The sequence below is a fragment of the Motacilla alba genome, chromosome 4A (assembly GCF_015832195.1).
Source record: "Motacilla alba alba isolate MOTALB_02 chromosome 4A, Motacilla_alba_V1.0_pri, whole genome shotgun sequence".
NCBI lineage: Eukaryota > Metazoa > Chordata > Aves > Passeriformes > Motacillidae > Motacilla > Motacilla alba.
In genome coordinates, this window is record NC_052045.1 from 13,113,386 (window position 1) to 13,130,775 (window position 17,390).

Genomic DNA, 17,390 nt, shown 5'->3' on the forward strand with positions numbered 1-17,390 from the left:
TAGGCTCTTGCTGTGGTAAGCACTGTCATAGCCCCAGAGCACTACTGATTCCGCTTTAAAACGAGGGACTGAGAAATCAGGTGAATCCAGTGAAACCTGGCTACCAGACTATTTAAGGAAAAACCATCCATTTTCTATATCAGTGTGTTTATTCATCATTTGTACACTCATGTCCCAATTATCTTTAAAGAAACAACCTGGGTGCCCATGGCTACCAAGCACCAGCAGAGGAGCAGCACACACCCACTCCTTCCCAGTGCAGGAAGCTGCTGCCCCAGCAAGCCAGACATGAGCACACTGGGGTTTGTGCCCATTGGAGCAGGGGCAAAATCACTAAAACCAAGGAACTGCACAAGTGCTGGCTTAGGCAGAACTTGTCAATGCCCTTCTAAAGAGTGTGTTTTATGGGAGACACTGCTTCTTTCTCATTTATATTTGTTTTTAATTTAATAAATATCTGGAGAGGCAGTAATAGTTGTCTCTGGCATTCTGTTGCATCTTTGTCTTGGTGCTTTTTCTTTGCTTAAAAGCTCAGAAGGAATTCTTTCTTGGGACAAGGGAGGCAAAGAGCAGAAGAGCATCCAATCTCAGAAATTTTATGTGCAATGGCCTGACTGCAGTAAACTATATTTCCCAGCTGCTATTACATACAGGTCAAACCCAGGGCTAGTCACAACAAAGCTTATAAACAGGCCAGTTTCTGTAGATAATGTGACAACTGCTCAAATGAACCACAAATGAAAACATAACATAATGCTATTGATTAAGAAAATATAGGTGGTGTAAAAAGGGCAGTGTGGTGGGTGCATTTTGGCTAAACACATGCCCTGGGTGGCTACAGCTGATACTAATTATACCTCACTGAAGACAGCACCAGCAAGTTTCAGATCTACAGTTGTCCCTCCCAGATGATGCCTCATACAGGACAGAGAAAGGAAAACTCTGCACCATGGTCCTCAGTCAGTGGGACAGGCAGACATAGACTTCCTTGGGCAGATGGGCCAGGCTGCACTCCTGAAAGAACTTCTGGGTTTCTGCTGTGGAGCCCAGGGCCTGTTTTCACTGGACAAAGCCCAAAGCCTATGCCATGGAGGTTGCTTTGTGGCAAATCTCTTCATAGCAAAATGATGAAACAGAGAATGGATCACATAATAAAAAGAGGGCCAGGCATTCTGACTGAAGCAGAAATGAAGAATATTCTAGAACTACAATTATAGGCTTGACCTCAGTCTCTTCCTGCCCACACAGAAAATGCTCAGAGAGCCTGGATTCATGGAGAGGTGATGCCAGCAAACATTTCAGAATATTGCCTGTCAAAACACATGTAGTATCCACTGCCTACCTACTTGGCAGGCTGAAGTGTAAGCAAACCTAGTCATCTCCCTATTAGGTGACATGTGAATATAAAACAGTGGGAAAAGGAGCCTGCTATCATTTAAGGAAATTCAATTACAAGGTAAGACATTCTGCCTCCACTGATGTTAGGACTATCCAGTCTCTGTGTTTACAGACTGACCTCGTGAGCACCAAAACCTCTTACAAAGGTACAACATAGCTACATGGAAGCATTTCACTTCAAATCTCACTGCATTGAAAATTATTGGACAGAAAATTCCAGATAGGATCACACATGCATAACACAAACATTTAAAGCTCATATAAACATATAAACCAACACTGTCTCTGAAAGGAGTGAGAAAGTATATATTTAGCTAAAGAAACATACCTATATCTACCTACAAACAGGTGCCAGAGCACTGTCAACAAAGAACCTTGAGCGGTGGTAAAGAAAGTTTTGAGTTCACTCATCTGAAAAATGTCACTTCAAAATGTCTGGGCAGCAACCCCACACTGAGCACCACGCAGCTGCATGTTCCAGTCACACAGAGCTGAGCTACAGAAGGACATGGAAAAATGGCACTGCACTGTTGTCAGAGAAGGGTGAAAATCCCAAGCCCACACCCTGCGGGGATGTGACTGCTTAGCTCGCTCCTGCTCCGTTCCTTAAGCACAGATAGGTTACTCCAGAGCATCAGAAGAAAAGATGTCATTGGTTTAATTTAGATGTAATTGGTTTAAAACCACACGACTTCACCATTCTTTCTTGTGCACCAATTTCTTCTGGAGGTCCCTCATCTTTAAGTATTTGCTAAGCTCCGTTTTGTTTAGCTTGTGAAATCTGATATATTCACCTTCTAATATGTTAAGACTATAAAAAGCCACGCAGACGGTGGTGTGTGTTGTGTACGTATCCATTGAGATGTAACCACCTTACTTTGTAAATACCTGGGAAAATAGAAAGAGAATTAAATTCATGGTTTTTTTCCAGGAAAACTTAAAACACTTTAATCAATCCAAATTTGGAAGTATTTAGAAATTCCTGGAAGTAAAAATAATAAAAGCAAGCATATGAAACACTTTAAGGAGGAATTTAATGGAAACAAAGTAATCCCACAAAATTGAGTTAGGATTTATTTTCACATGGTTTGGACTTAAAATAATTCCAAAATCATGTTAACTGTTGGAGTGGGTAGATGACTGCTATAGAAGCATGCATTTTTTTTATAAACCTGGAGATTAAATGAGAAAGTAAACCTGCTCTGTTTCTTGGCTTAAAAGTCACTGTGGTCCTCTGATGTAGTAACATCAAGCATCCTCCTTTCTGAAAATTATTTAAACATTGTTTTAATTGACTCCATGTGTTTTATTTATTAGAGCTAGACATGCTCACCTCTTCAGCTAAGTCTGGTTTTTTTTGGCTACAAAAGCCCTCAGGTAAGTAACTAAGAAGGACACATGCAGACGCGATCTAATGAATCACCCAAAACACAAATACCCCAAGCAAACTTTCCAAGGGATGCAGAGGTACAAGGCCAAATAATGATTTAAATGGAAGGAGAGGACTAGGGAAGGATTTAAACTTGCAAGTTTTTAAGGAAGAGGTCAGAGAGAGAGAATTGAGTACAGGGGATATGGGGCAGATGGTAAATAGCTTTACAAAACCAGTCCCTAAAATTAATAGCCACCTTCAAGATTTATTTCCTGTCTCTGTATTTCATTTTTCCATCATTTCCTTCTTGTTCAGAAGAAAGTGTACTGTGTTTTTAAGTACAGATAAAAGCACTGAGCCAGGCTCTGAGAGGCCATTATGGAAAAAAAGAAGCAGGATTGTGTACTCTGCATTCCTACTGAGGCAGCTTCCCTTCCTAGTGTGCTCTGAACTGCTTAGCCTGATCTAATTTGAAGTCTCCCAAGATACAGGGCTCATGCTACTTCCCTTGGGAGAGCTGAGGGGAGACATGAGAACAGCCTTTAATTACAGAAAGAGCTGTTCCTAAAGGAGAGAATAATCTGTTCTCCAGCTTTATGGAGGATATGAACTTCAACTGCAGCCAGAAAAATTCCAGTTAGAGGTAAGAGAAAGCTCTTTAATGGTAAGGATCCTGCAGCACTGAAACAGATTGCTCAGAGGGCTCCACAGACTCCATCTGTGGAAGAACATGCCTAAGAACAGATAAGCACACATCAGTCAGGCATGGCCTAGGCAGAATTGATTCCTGCACTGGGACAGGGTCTGTAGTAGATGATGAGATTTCTAAGACCCTTCCCAGCTCTTTTTCTTGTTCAGTAGTTTTGATAGATCACAACTGGTTTGGCCAAGCCCTACCCTTACTGCAACTCTTGCAGATACCTCCAAAAAAAGGCAGAAAAACAAAGCTACAATCCTTTTTTTTTTTTTCTTCTGTGGCCACAAAGGCAGTCTCAGGCCCAACACTTTCCCACATCATTAGAGGGCAGCCAGTGGAGCAGGAGGACCAGCCCTACACACATCACTAGCAAAAAATTCAGTCTGAGGCCACTGCTGCTAAAGAGACCTTACCTGTGATATTCTCTGTCAAATGACCCTCTCTTTTAATCTTAGCTAACTTATAGCACTTTTAAATCTTAGCTAAATCTATTGCTTTAAACTTCCTTCAAATTTTGGAGACCCAGCATGTTAAAGTTGCATTCAGAAAAAAATAATATGTGAAGAGTAGATCTTCTAAGGTTTTTACAAATCTGATGTTACAGCTGGTGCTAAGCAACCTACAGCCTTGATTGAATAAAGATAGGAATAAATACAGCCAAGTGAGTTACCATTTATTAAAGACTCTATTAATGATTTATTAATGTTTTATTAACTATTTATCAATGCAACCTTAGTAAAAAGCCTGTCCTGTTTCACAGTATCTTTCTGGTTTCTGCATTTATACAAAACTGATCAAACTCTCTCTGGTAGGAAGCCAGTGGTGCATGAGGGGCAGCCACACTTTCTGTGTGAGATGCATGCTGAATTAAAAACCATCTCAGCCTGTTTCAACTTTGGGGAAAAGGCTAAGGAAAGAATTAATATATAGATATATATTTATACATGGAAATGAAAAGCAAATGACACTAAAGCCTAAAGGAACACAAAGACAATAAACCTACGAGTTGTTTTTATTCATATTCCTTATGAAGGAATGGATAATTTGAACAAGCAGTTGGAAATACCCTGACCAGTGATCTGGCCTGCTTTATACTGGGTCAAAGCCTTTCTTTGAAAGGGATTTTGATACAATTTGGTATTGACATGGATGTGATAGATAAATTCATTAATATACATTGATTATGATGTTTCAGCATTTAAAAAAAAAATCTCATAATCAAAGGGATACCACACCTTTTTCCCTGTAAGAGGAAAAAAAAAATTGAAATACTTTGGTGATTTGGCCTCCAAAGAAAGCTATTTTTCCTGCTAAGAATGTTAAAGCTGAAAGCCTTTTACTCATGCAATTGTTTTAGCAAATTTATTACGAGTGGCTAGTGCCCAGCACATATATTTTGAGGAACAATGTGGTGGCATCTACAATAAAATCTTTGTCATACTAGAATTTATCTTGTTACTGTCCCAAAAACTGCTTGAAAGACAATTGGAAATACAGTGCATACATGCCTGAGTTTATTATTGAGAAACTAGAGTTGATTCTACAAAAACCAACCATTTTTCTGACCACAGCCTAAACCACAGTGTTCACCTGTGGGTTTTATCAGTGGTGACTAATAAGTTCCCTTTGCCAGCTGGGGAATAGGATGCATTCCATATTGTCCAATGGTAAATTAATATTCTTTCCATTTTAACAAGAAGGGGACAGACAAAAATTATATTCTGTGAAAATGAATATAGAAATTGCTTTAGAAGCCAATTGTGGTTGGCTATAAATTTTACAGCACATGTTTTCCTTTCCTACTTTGTTAGCATTTGGAAATCCACAAAGAAATATGGGTATTTTCTTTTTCTGTTGAATTTCTCAGTACTCTATGACTCCCGTATACCTCAAACTTTTCAATATATTTTCCTCATACTGTAGCTTTTATAACTAATAACACTCATATTCTTAGCTTAGAGCATTTACAAGACAATAAAAAAAAAGTAAATCATGATTGATGCACTTACTGCTCTAACCAATCTCGTGTGTGTGAAATAAAACAATGCTCCACTACAGTGAGAAGGTATCTCAGCTCAAGAGCCTGTTCAAGGGGGAGAGTAATGAAGCCACACCACATGAACCCACACTGGATTCAATTTCAAAGTCTGCTGCAGTCCTAAGGAAAGCATAGCCTATGTAAAAGTGTGTGTGCCCTGTCCAAGGATGCAGCTCCCTGCTGGGCCTGGCCCCAAATGCTGCACACTGTGCATACAGGAGTTCACCCCTGAGGCTCCTCTGTCAAACAGGGTGAATGCTTTTCTCCAAGGCGGATCAGGATAATTTTCTTCAGGGTCCACCTCAGGAAGATTATATGGTCAAAAACTGGCCTGAATGTATTATATTGCCTAGGACAATCAATCCTTCAGTTCAATACCAAGCAGGTTTTGCACCCTTCAGCACCTTCTCATGTGTTCTTAGCATTTTTAGGAGCATGCAGCACATATGTATCCCCACTACAGAAGCACCATTATGATGAGCTGCACAGAGCCAGAGATCTGTATCCCTGCTCCTGCCAGGCTTAGACTCCCAGTACCAGCAAAGTGCATGTAGGACAGGGGGAGTTCACAGAATGTAACTGGCAAAAAAAAAATCACAAATATGTAAAAAATGAAGCAGGACCTAATAGCAAGCACACAGGACAGCTTTCTTGACAAGATTTATGTGATGAGAGAATTAAGAGTTCAGTGGAAAATGGGGATGTTGGAACTCATGAAGTCAAAGGCAGATATACCCAGCATGTGTGACAGCCTCTCTGACCACCATGTCTTTGTCTTCCACCATTGTGTGAGCTTCCAACCAAAGTCCAGGACACGAGCAGCAGCCAGTGCTGTCTTTGGGATGAGCCATGAGCTTCCAAATGGTGCAAAGACAGGCATGTACTGAGCAGGAATAACAACACTGACTGGAGTGGTAACTCTGCTTCCCAGCCAGGACAGGCAGGAGGAATCTTGTCAGCTACAGGAATGTGGGATTTGTTAAGGACAGGCCATAATGGTTGTGTGCAAGGAGAGGATGATCAAAGTTTTGCCAGGCACATAGGAGATGCTGGGCCACAGGAGGTGTTTCTGTTTCTATATAACTGTTCCTCTGCACAGACCTACTGATGGGTCAGGAACATCAATTGTCAGGATTTGTCAGACTCGTGGTCCTGCTCCTCTGGGATGCTACACACAGTGTTCGGTGTGTGTCTTTCACAGAGCACTTCAGGAACACCATGGCAATCATGAAGGCAAAATGCTGATCCTCCATACTTACAAATTCTCAACTGTGCTGAGGCCTTTTCTGCTTAATATAGCATCCAGAACTAGTTATTAGGTTCACACAACCTAACACCAGTTTTAGAAATCAATGATATGCCCATAAATATTCAGGTACCTGCAGTCACGTGTACCAAACCCAGTTCCAGGAAGCGAGGCATCCTCCAGCTGTCACTCCTGGTAACTAAACTAATGGCTTTGCTGCCCAAGACACAGAACCAGAGCCCTACTGTGGACATTATGGCCAGTGCAATGCCTCCTGCTCTTGGCAGCTTCTTAACCCCACCGAGATGCACTGCCATATCCCACTGATTTTATTTATTCAAAATAATACTTGTTGGTAACCATCCCCAGGGATGGCACATCTTATTGTCACAAGGGCCCCACGAGGTAGGAAGTATGCATTGAACTGTTAAATACAACATAACATCCTGGCACTACAAGAGTATAGTATAAACAAAGGCACAATAAGTCATAAAAAGCTAATTCTTTCAAAAGTTACTAATACCAACATATAATTTCATCTCTGCAATTTGAAAAAAACATTGGCAAAAACCCCATTCTCCAAGCAAATAAGCAACTGTGTTTTGAAACTATTCACTGCTGGCACTTGTTTAAGGGAATCTGGTAATTTGTTCCATCCATCCTCAGCTTCACAAGCAAGAAAGCATGTCTTGAATTGCCTGTTTTCTTCTCTGAAACTTAGGGTTCACACCAAGAGGAGAGCAGAACTATAATTTACAGTTACAAAACAAGACTACTTCTACCCTGAGGCACTCCGCTGTGTGCATTTATACAATACATTACATCATCTCCTTTACATTGCCAGATGCAATCAATTCATGGGTTTTTTCATACAAGTACAACAGGGTGTTATATAGTTACAGGACAAGACCTTATCAATGGAATTTATTATGAAGTGCATTAAATTTCTGAAGCAACTTATGGCAGCATAGTGAAAAAAGAAAATCTCCAAATTCAGTATCAGGCAAAATTAGATTGCTAAACCACAAAACCTCTTGTTCTGTGTAGAAACTGTGTAAGTTGTATATTGTGCAATAATTTTTAGACCCATGTAACCAGCTTATAACTTACATCCTGACAATACGATGAAATTGAGTCAAAAAATCACAAGGAATTTGAATGCTTTAACTTGTGCCAGAAAATACTGGCTTTGGCCTTAAAACAGGAGCATTAATTACCTGAAACAGCATATAGGGGAAATTAAGAAACCAAGTTAGGCAACTTATTTAAATTTAAAGCCCAATTCTTTTGTTTAAGCCGTGATTTGCTTTCATTAAAATTGGACTCCGAGTTGTTACTCATCAAATACAAAGAAATGAAGCTACCACACACTGCTGTACAATACACACTGAAATCCTTACAAAAGCTGTTTCTTTGCCTTCCAAACCAAGACTCTGCCAGATCTCTTATTCTGCTTACCACACAAGCAGTACTGCAGCAGGGTTTTCCTGCGTGGGCGTGCCAGGGTAGCATTTGTTTTTGATGTTGTTCTTACACAGTCTCATCACCTCCACTGTAATACTGTTAAACCAGCAGTCTGAGGCTGAATCAAAGACACAGTGAACACCTAGAAAGGCTGAAACCTGCCCTTAAAAAGCTGTCTTTTGTTACCATTCCTTTTCCTTGTCTATGTGATGCTCTCCCTGCCATGTGTCTCAGTTAAGAACTTACTCCTCCCTTCATGCATGAAGAATTCACTTTCCCCTGTGAAGCATGGTTATCTTCCCAGTGCCTACTTCAGAGACTATGCATGCTCTGCAGGGCACAAACTGTCTCATTTTTTGTCTTATGCAATGCCCAGGGCAGTGGTAAAACTTCTGAATACTGTCTGAAAATTTGGAATAGAGATTATGGGCTAAAAAATCCAATGAATGTGTCCAAAATGTATGGATAACACAGGCACAGCTTGATCAGTATTCAGCAAGCCCTGGATATACAAAGCCTGATGATTGCTTCCTCTAATTTTGTCACCTTGGTTTCTTTTGTAAAGTTAAAAAGCTTAGCATGTCTACCAAACAATACACTATGGGTCCTCATCTGCAACACAGAGGTAGAGTCCTTGCTGCCTCTCATGCTCAACCCTTTAATTCTATTCTCTTACAGAAAGACCTAACCAGACACCTGAAACCCTCTCACGCAACCTGGCATTTATTATAGTAATTTTAGCCTTTAGAAAAGAACAAACATTTCAGTCTGAATTTCCTTTTCCTCACTTGCACCTTGAAGCAGGTCTGTTCCTGCATCTGTGTGTCCTGTAAATCATGCCAACACTCCCCTTTGATCCACTCCTGCTAAGCTAACAGGTGTAGAAAAAATGGATGTATGTTATGGAAGATGTTTTGATACAACATATACTTTTTTTGGCATGTCAGCCTTATCCAAATAAGCCAGCTTAAACAGTAAAGAAAACTGAAGCCAAAACATGCTGAGGTCTTTTTTGATCTCCTTTAAGGTATGGAGGCTTCAGAGTATTTCTGGTAGACAGATTCCCACTGTTGCATACATTTGATTCCTCATTTCCCAGCATGTTCTTTCTTACAAAGCTAGTTGGAGGCTGGAAACGTTAAATACTTGGGACTGCCACTAAGACATACGACAGCTGAGGATGCCTGGTCCCACACAGAGCAGTCCCAGTGTCTGAAATCAGTGTGTTCTGACTGTGCACCAGATTGATAGAGCCTCCTGTGTCTGCATTTTTAAAAACTTCTGACAGCAAACTACATTGAAACAAACTAACTCCTAAAAACAGGGCTGAAAAAGGGCAAAGTCCGTAACCTTCCTGTCTCAAAGCACTACGCTACTTCTTTTCCCACAGGAAAATCAATGAATAGGACACAAAAGCCACAGCACTGAAATGCTGTAAATTCAGTGCTCCAGCATTTAAACATCTTATCTCTACATTACTAGACGATGACATGTATTGTCTTTTTTGCTTCTAGATGGCCCAAAAGGAATAGAAAGTGTTCATTAGTAATAGTTTATCAGGGATTGTATGAGCAATTTGGAACAAACTTGGAGCAAGCCCAAGAAAAGACCACCCGGCAGACCCATGGCTGCCTAGTTAGCTCCAAGCAGCGCGAGCAAGTCACAGCTCCAGCTGGTGTCAAACACTGACAACTACCAGTTACCAAGCAAAGATGAACTGGAGTAAACATGTCAAAGGATGGTGGGGTTTTTTGTGTTTGTGTTTGTTTGTTTTTTTTTTTTAAGTATGAAGTGCAATGTATTATTATGTTCAAGCAACTACCCAAAGGAGTTGTTGATCTCACTTTGCTGGAGACACACAAAGGCTGGATGCAATCACATGGCATTCTTTTTGAAGGGTAACTTGTGTTGTAAGTGAAAGATGCTAGAAAACGACAATGCTGCTGCAAAGTAGACAGAATGATACATTTAGTAAAAAAATTCCCAGTCGAAGCCTTTTCAAAGAACACAAGCAGTTAGTGCAACATTCCTTAGGGTTCCTGTATCCTTTCAAACATGATCGCTTTCTTGTAGTTTACACTTATCATATTAAGAAAAATGGTAATGAGGAGATCATGACAACCTCTTTTAAAAGAAACAATGACTCAATTGCCAAGGAAAAAAAGGAGTGATAACTATTTTCATGGAAAGAAGCCTCCAGTGAATGCCTCACTGTTTAAACTATGTTTCAACAACTGTGAACTTGTTTTTGTCTGAACTCTGGAATGACAAGGGGCTGCTCTTCAAAAAAATTCTGAGCACCAGTTTTCATTTGATTGGTACATTACTTTTTCAGATAACTGGCATGTCAGACCTCTTGTTGAAAAGATTAGGGACTCAAGAGGCTAGAAATTATAAAATACTGGAATAAGTGGGAAGGGATTAATTGGCTTGATTTAAAAAAAAATCACTACTGGGAATGTGCCTACAAACCAAACATGAAGTGTTTTTATCCTAAGGCTCAGAAGAGTATTTTTAAAGGTTACTGTACCTCGGTGTACACAACATTTTCTTTAGTAGGATATACTCATGGCAAAGAAATTAACGGACTACAAAGCCCAAAGGGGCTTTTAACACTTCATGCTTGTGCAATAAATGCCATCAGAAGATCTCAAAGCATCCCTCACAAAAGATCAGTACCTGCCATTTTCTACCTTGGCTCCAGAGGTGACATTTGGTCCACACTTTAAACCCCTCAATCAACCCACAGCAAACACAATGAATACAACTCTACCATTTGTTTTTCCTGTTAACCACCCATGCCAGTCTGCTATGCCCTTGGGGGTTCATGTTGCTCCTGTTTCACCCTGCAAAGTACCAGCAGGTATTTCCACCTCCCCAGTAATATTTGCTTAAACATTGAACAGAAATTTCAGAACAGAGAAAACATTTAAACAAGAGCTGTAGAGTGTTGATAACAGGTTTCTAGTGACAGCCACAGCAGAGCCCTGGCCCCAGGAGCTCTGGAAGGCCTTGCAGCGATACTTTCAGCAGGTAGAACACACAGGGTATGCAGAACATTGAAAAAACAAATCTGGGCACTTGGGTCAGGCCTTCAGATTCTTGTTTGGAGACAGCTTTTCTCTCCTGCCTCTGAACAATGGTCAACAAACACCTCAAGGCGCTGAAGAAATCAAATAATTCTAATGCTAGAACCTGACATTTTCTTCAGCTGACTTCTGAAAGGCAGGGTGCCTGTAGGACTGCTTTTAAATCAAAAAGAAATGTGATAAATTCATTAAGGGAAAAAAAAAAAAACAAAAAAAAAGAAAAAACCACCAAAACCATTCTGGTCAGATTTTCAAGTTATCCAAAGAAATTGTTACACTGCTGACAAATCAATGTGGCAGGATCTACTGGCTAATTAAACAAATGTGACAATTTTACTGTGACAATTTGAAAACACTCAGAAGTGTCACCTATCCACAGTGTGCATTCTTCTCAAATGTTATTAAAACCCGTGTAGTGCAGTATGAAACTGAAAGGAACTTACATATTCAATAAAAACACAATTATAAGCATAATTTGAAATGTACAGCTAAAATAGATGGGAAGTTCATAAGGTTTCTCAGAACATTAAATTCAATGACACGTTTTCTTAAAAGAAATGTTAGAAATTCAGATAAGCCACAGTATGTAGCATAATTTTAAATATCTGATAGAGCCTTGCTTTTGCCCAATTATCACACCAATAATTCCAGCTGAGGACATCAATGCATTTTGCTAAGAAGTAATTTAACTTTCAACAATGGCAGTGCTGGTGAGGTTCTATTTCACCATTTCACAGAAGGAGACATAGTGGAGCACAGGGGCATCTCAAGGTTATTCAGGAAGATCAAAGGTAGGATGTTTTATTCGAGTCTATGTATTCAAGCATTTATTGAGAGGGTGTTCAAAGACATGAGAAGATGAACCACACCAGTCTTTCACTGGCAGATTTGAAGTGGTGTATTCTGAAGACTCTGACAGCTGGAACAATCTCCACAGGTAAGAAGGAAGATGCCTTCAGAAAGAGCTCTGCTGACTGTGGAGCACGACAGACCAATGGCACACAGCAAAGACACAGATTCTCCTCCCCAAAAGGCAGCTTCTAGAGCTATTCTCACTGCAAAATGTGGAACAACTTGAACTAAAGACAGATGATGATCACAAGACTGCCTGACCTCACCAGGCTCCTTCCAGAAACCTCATGGGGGCTGGCAAGTCTGACTATGTGTCATCACACGACTCTTCCCAAGGAAAAGTCCACCTGCTTGTCCAAGGGGTCTCTCAGGAGGAAATAAAATAAATTTTTGTCCATACATCAGTTGTGTCTGCCATCGTGCCTTAAGAAGAAGTTAGGAGTGGCTTCAGTTAAACTCAGGCCTCAGTGTGTTATGAAAATGGCAACAAGCACTCTTGGTAACTGCTGTAACAGAGACATCTGTCTTCTACCCATCTCCGAGCCCAACCATGGGATTCAAAGTTGAAACTTCAGGTTTGCTCCAGGTGTCATCTTTGTCCTGTACTCATTACTTTTCCTCAAGAAGCTCAAAGCAGTAAAGTACCAAAAGTTGCAACATGCAGGTGTAGATAAGGTATAAAGGGGGAAACTGAGCATGCTTCAAGTACCTGGTGTCTTTTTGATCCATCACTTAAACTTCCCTACTGCTTTCCTTACATATGTTTCTTTTAACCATCAATTAATTTTTCTTTGTCATAGTCAGAAACTTCAGAGGGGAATTTCAAAAATGTAAGCTCTTGAAACTGTTTCTGAAGGTTTGTTTAGTTACATCTCCCAGCCCATCTTCCCTTGGACGCTCCAAGTGTCCTAGCCCTTTTCTAGTCTGCTTCTCTTGCCTAATTGTGATTAGACTAAGTTATCCTTCATGGAACCCATGAACCTCCTCAGCAGTGCTGACTTACAGGGAAGCTTTCTACCAGGATTTACATCATGCAACACTTGCCCTCAGGGCTGCAAAAATGGAGCTCTTCCCGTTTGTGAGAGAAAGAGCCACAGAAGATGTTACAGACATTTCAAACCAGAATTGTTTCTAAAGCATGCATTCATTTCAGAAAGCCTAACACAATTTTAATATGTTTTCAATGTCTTCATTCTGTGCCGAAAGCAATTTGTAATGTAGACTACACATTCTTAATCTATTTAAATGAAAGGTAGCATTGCTAGCAGTTTAAACACTCAGTGCTCATATTTACCATGTTTCGCTTTGACAGGACAAAATGAAATAACAAAAATGATTAATCTGAGATCAGAGAAATATTCTACCTGTATCTCAAAATAGGACTAGATTTTTTTGCTTAATGCTCTGTCAGTAAGCTGTGTAAGTGGAGTATGAGAGCTTCAGATGGCTTTTCTGCTTGGCCACACTGCAGACTGTCATTTTGGAATCAGCAGCAGCACTCCAGGACAGACACACAACAGGCTCTGGAGTTCTTAATCATGTTTTTATACAACATAAACTCATGCAGCCCACAAGGTCCTTAGGAGAGGATACCTGGTACAGCTAGAGCCAAACACCCTAACACCACAATTGTGTTTAAAATTTTTCCACCCAGTTCAGCACTTGGGGCCTTTTTCTGTTCATGGGAGCATAGAAAAGGTCAGAGTTGATCTGACATGCCAGATTCCTTGGGTCTGTTTTCTTTCACACTTTCACTCTAAGATAAGGGAATTACTCTTTAGTTACAAGGATGAAAAAGGATGGGAATTCAGGTCCCATGGGTCTCCAAACTGGGAGTAGGAATCTTAGTTTTATGACATTCTCCACTCAACTACAAGACTGCACCAAATTGTTTTCCCACATTTTTCATATTTTTCACTTATTTCTGGAACTGCAAAACTTAGTGGTATTTGAAAAAGTAGTACATAAAATAACCAATGTTTTTAAGTTCTGTAGAGAGTACATTTGATCTTCCCCCAGAGCTGCAAAACTTACTATTTTTTCTTCTAAGAGAATAACTTTGTTTCAATTACTTTCTTGTTTGAACTGGTTTTAAAACAATGACTTTGTATGGTCTCATAAAAAGTAATTATTTTTATCAGAACAGAGTACTTAATCAGAGTGAGGATGCTGAGCATGTAACATTGCAATACATAGTGGATTGTTTCTGAGCTGACTTTCAATGAGGGAGAGAAACTAAAAATGGTTGTTTTGGTGAAAATAGATGTTGAGGAGCTTGGAAAACCAAACTTCACTCCTTCACTGGCAGTCATTCACTTATCATTTATCATGGGAGTACTTTGCTTCTCTTCAGGAGCAGCAATACATGTCCAAACTCTTGTGTTGTCAGCTCACTTCACAGTAATTTTAGTAGCAATGGTAAATCTGGCAAAGATGGCAGAATTATGTCATACCACTGAAATCAGCAATATTTCAATTTGGCAGTACAAAAATATGTGTTAAAATATTATGGTAAAGAAGATAAGAAAACAGAATTGAATAGTGAGTTTGAAACAGGTGCACAGCAATCTCTCCCTCTTTTCCTGAATACCTTTTGTAATCTTTTTTTATTGTTACAGTGTAGACAGGCTGCAATAGACCCACATAATGATCAGATTTTACATTTCAAAGTTCTTGGCTAAATAATTCATTTACTACTGCTATGAAAATAAAACCTTTATTTGATAAATGTGCCTGCAAGCTGGAATCAGACCTTGCTTGTCTGTCCTGACAAAGGTCTAATCTTTTGCTGCACTACATCTTGAAGAGGCATTTATCCCTGTAACAGGCAGGTGCAGAACACCAGCTTTTGAATACAGGAAACTCTGCACACCCACACGCATTTGTCAGATCAGACAGTCAACCTTTCCTCCCTGTCACCTCCCCAGCAGCATGCAGTCTGCCTTGCCTTCAGCTGGCAGCACAAAGCAGATTTATGCTATAGATCTACACCCCAAGTGCATCACTCCCCTCACACGTAACCTGTGCCATGCCAGCCGTGCAATGGGGACACACAAACAGCCGCCTCAGCCAAACACTTGGCATCGACCCACCAGCTTCCCACTCTGCCAGCCTGAAGGCAGCTGTGAGCTTCAGACATGAGGCACTCTCAAGTTAATGCATGCAGCTTTGGGATAGTGCTCCTGAAGTGCTTTTCTCATAGGTGCCACCATAATGTCGTCACTGGAAAGGTGAATGGCCAAAAATTTGGATAAGCCTTTTCTGCCACGGTCAGGTGGAGCACACAGGGGGCAAGGGTGTGATCTGGGCTGAGAAGACCTAAGACTGCCTTTTGCAGCACCCAAAGAACCTTCTGCACTCCAAGCTTACACCAAGCTGTCCTCAAATGACTCCAACTATTGATGTCATCCTTCCTGTGTGCATACTGGACAGTGCACAAAATGCTGGGAAAAGGTTTCTTTTGACCTTCCTGGAATTGCTGCTGAATGCAACAATTGTGGTGATAATGATTGTGGTGATACTGAGACCAAAATTGAAATGCTCACCTACCAAACCAGGAAGGAGCTGTTCTCAAGGAAATATTCAGCATTTGCATTTTCTGGTGTGAGACCACATCTGAAGAGTCATCAGAACAAAGAACAGGTTTATGCCTTTGTGTATACCTAAAGTAATGCAGAGGTAACTCTTTTTTTTTTTATTTTATAAGAGCAGCAGCAACATAAGTAGAGCTGCTGCCAATTTATACCAGTGTGGGAGGAAGAAGAATTCAATGAACTCAAATGAGATCAGAGGTCAGTGGAATTACCCCTTGATTTATATTGATGTGAGAGCAGAAACTGGTTCTGCCTCCATTGAGAAAATGCTGATAAAAAGCTTGAAAATGCAGTGGCTTAAAAATTGCTAAGAAATTAATTGTTTTTATCCATCCAAATCTTTGTGTACATAAGCAAAGTCTGAAGGAAAAAAAACAACTCTCAAAGCAGGCTATTACCCGTTCCTTGCATGCTTTCAAAGGCTGCATGCCAGAACAGGGACAAAGGCCACAGATCCACATTTACACTTGGGTTAACTTTTCAATCCATTTTTTCATTTCAATAGAAATAATAAATCACCTTATCCAGGAGAAAGGAGCAGCTTGACACAAAACATACGGTGCTGGGCTATTTTTATAGCACACCTAAGACGTATAGGGATTCATTTATTTACTCAGCTATTTAAAAGTGGCTACTCTTACTCATTCTCTGGACAGCTAAATGCCAGGTTGCTAAGTTACTGTTACTTGACATCATCTCCTCCCCAACGTGTTCCCACATTTGACAGGTTCACATGATTTACTAGGCCAGTCAGCTCGTTATTCACTTGTCCAGTGACGTCTGGATAATCATTTTAAATTCACATCATGTCCTCCCCAGCAAGCCCCCAGACTCCACATGAAAATATTTAAACTACCCGTCAGCTACTAAGTGCATTTGTAACCACACTGGACAGCGTACCTGTATTTTTCAAATTACAATTATTATAATTAGGTTTAGCATCATTCTTCAATGTTGCTTGTATTTTAGAAAAGAAAACAATTACTGAGGGGCAAATAATGGGCTGTATCTGTTACAGTCTAATTTTGCTATGTGAACAGCTCACTTCAGCTGTGGGTGAGACATATTAAATCCGTTAGGGCTTTCAATTGGCATGAGAAGGTAATCCTACTCATAATTTGCAGAGTCAAGGGCATTTTCACCTGCTGATCAATTTACATATTCTCCCATGTCATTAGACAGGAGCTAGTCATCAGAAGACAACCATACAAATTACAGACTTTGCTCATTTAACTCCAGTAATTTTTACACTTATTACAATCTGAACTATATTTGGGATCTGTTTTGCTTCCAGACTGGAAAGCTTCTAATTAGTATCACAGCTGTCCACATACCATCAGAAGTCTATCTAGTTACTTGATGCCTTCCTTCTGTGAATATGCACGTACAAGAATTCTTTTGTTCCTCTAAGCAGGGACGGATTTCCAGACAGCAGGGCCTGCCCGGGTGGTTACGGTACAGCCACGAGAGCTGCAGTGCCAGGTTATGTCCAGTTGATTGCCTGAACACCCAGCCCAAACTTCCAATTTACACTCCAAGTCCTCCAGAACATGTAGTTAAAAAAAATTCCTTTCTCTCCCATGCAGTGTTGTGTGGTTATCAACTCTTTAGCTGGGGTAAACCAAGGCTAAGTAAGGTCCC

The 17,390-nt window shown here is 40.3% G+C and overlaps 1 protein-coding gene across 6 annotated transcripts in view; it reads right to left on the reverse strand.

Annotated features, from left to right (window-relative positions):
* AFF2 (AF4/FMR2 family member 2) overlaps positions 1-17,390 on the reverse strand; it is a 334,300-nt gene that overhangs the window by 134,277 nt on the left and 182,633 nt on the right. The window lies entirely within an intron of this gene.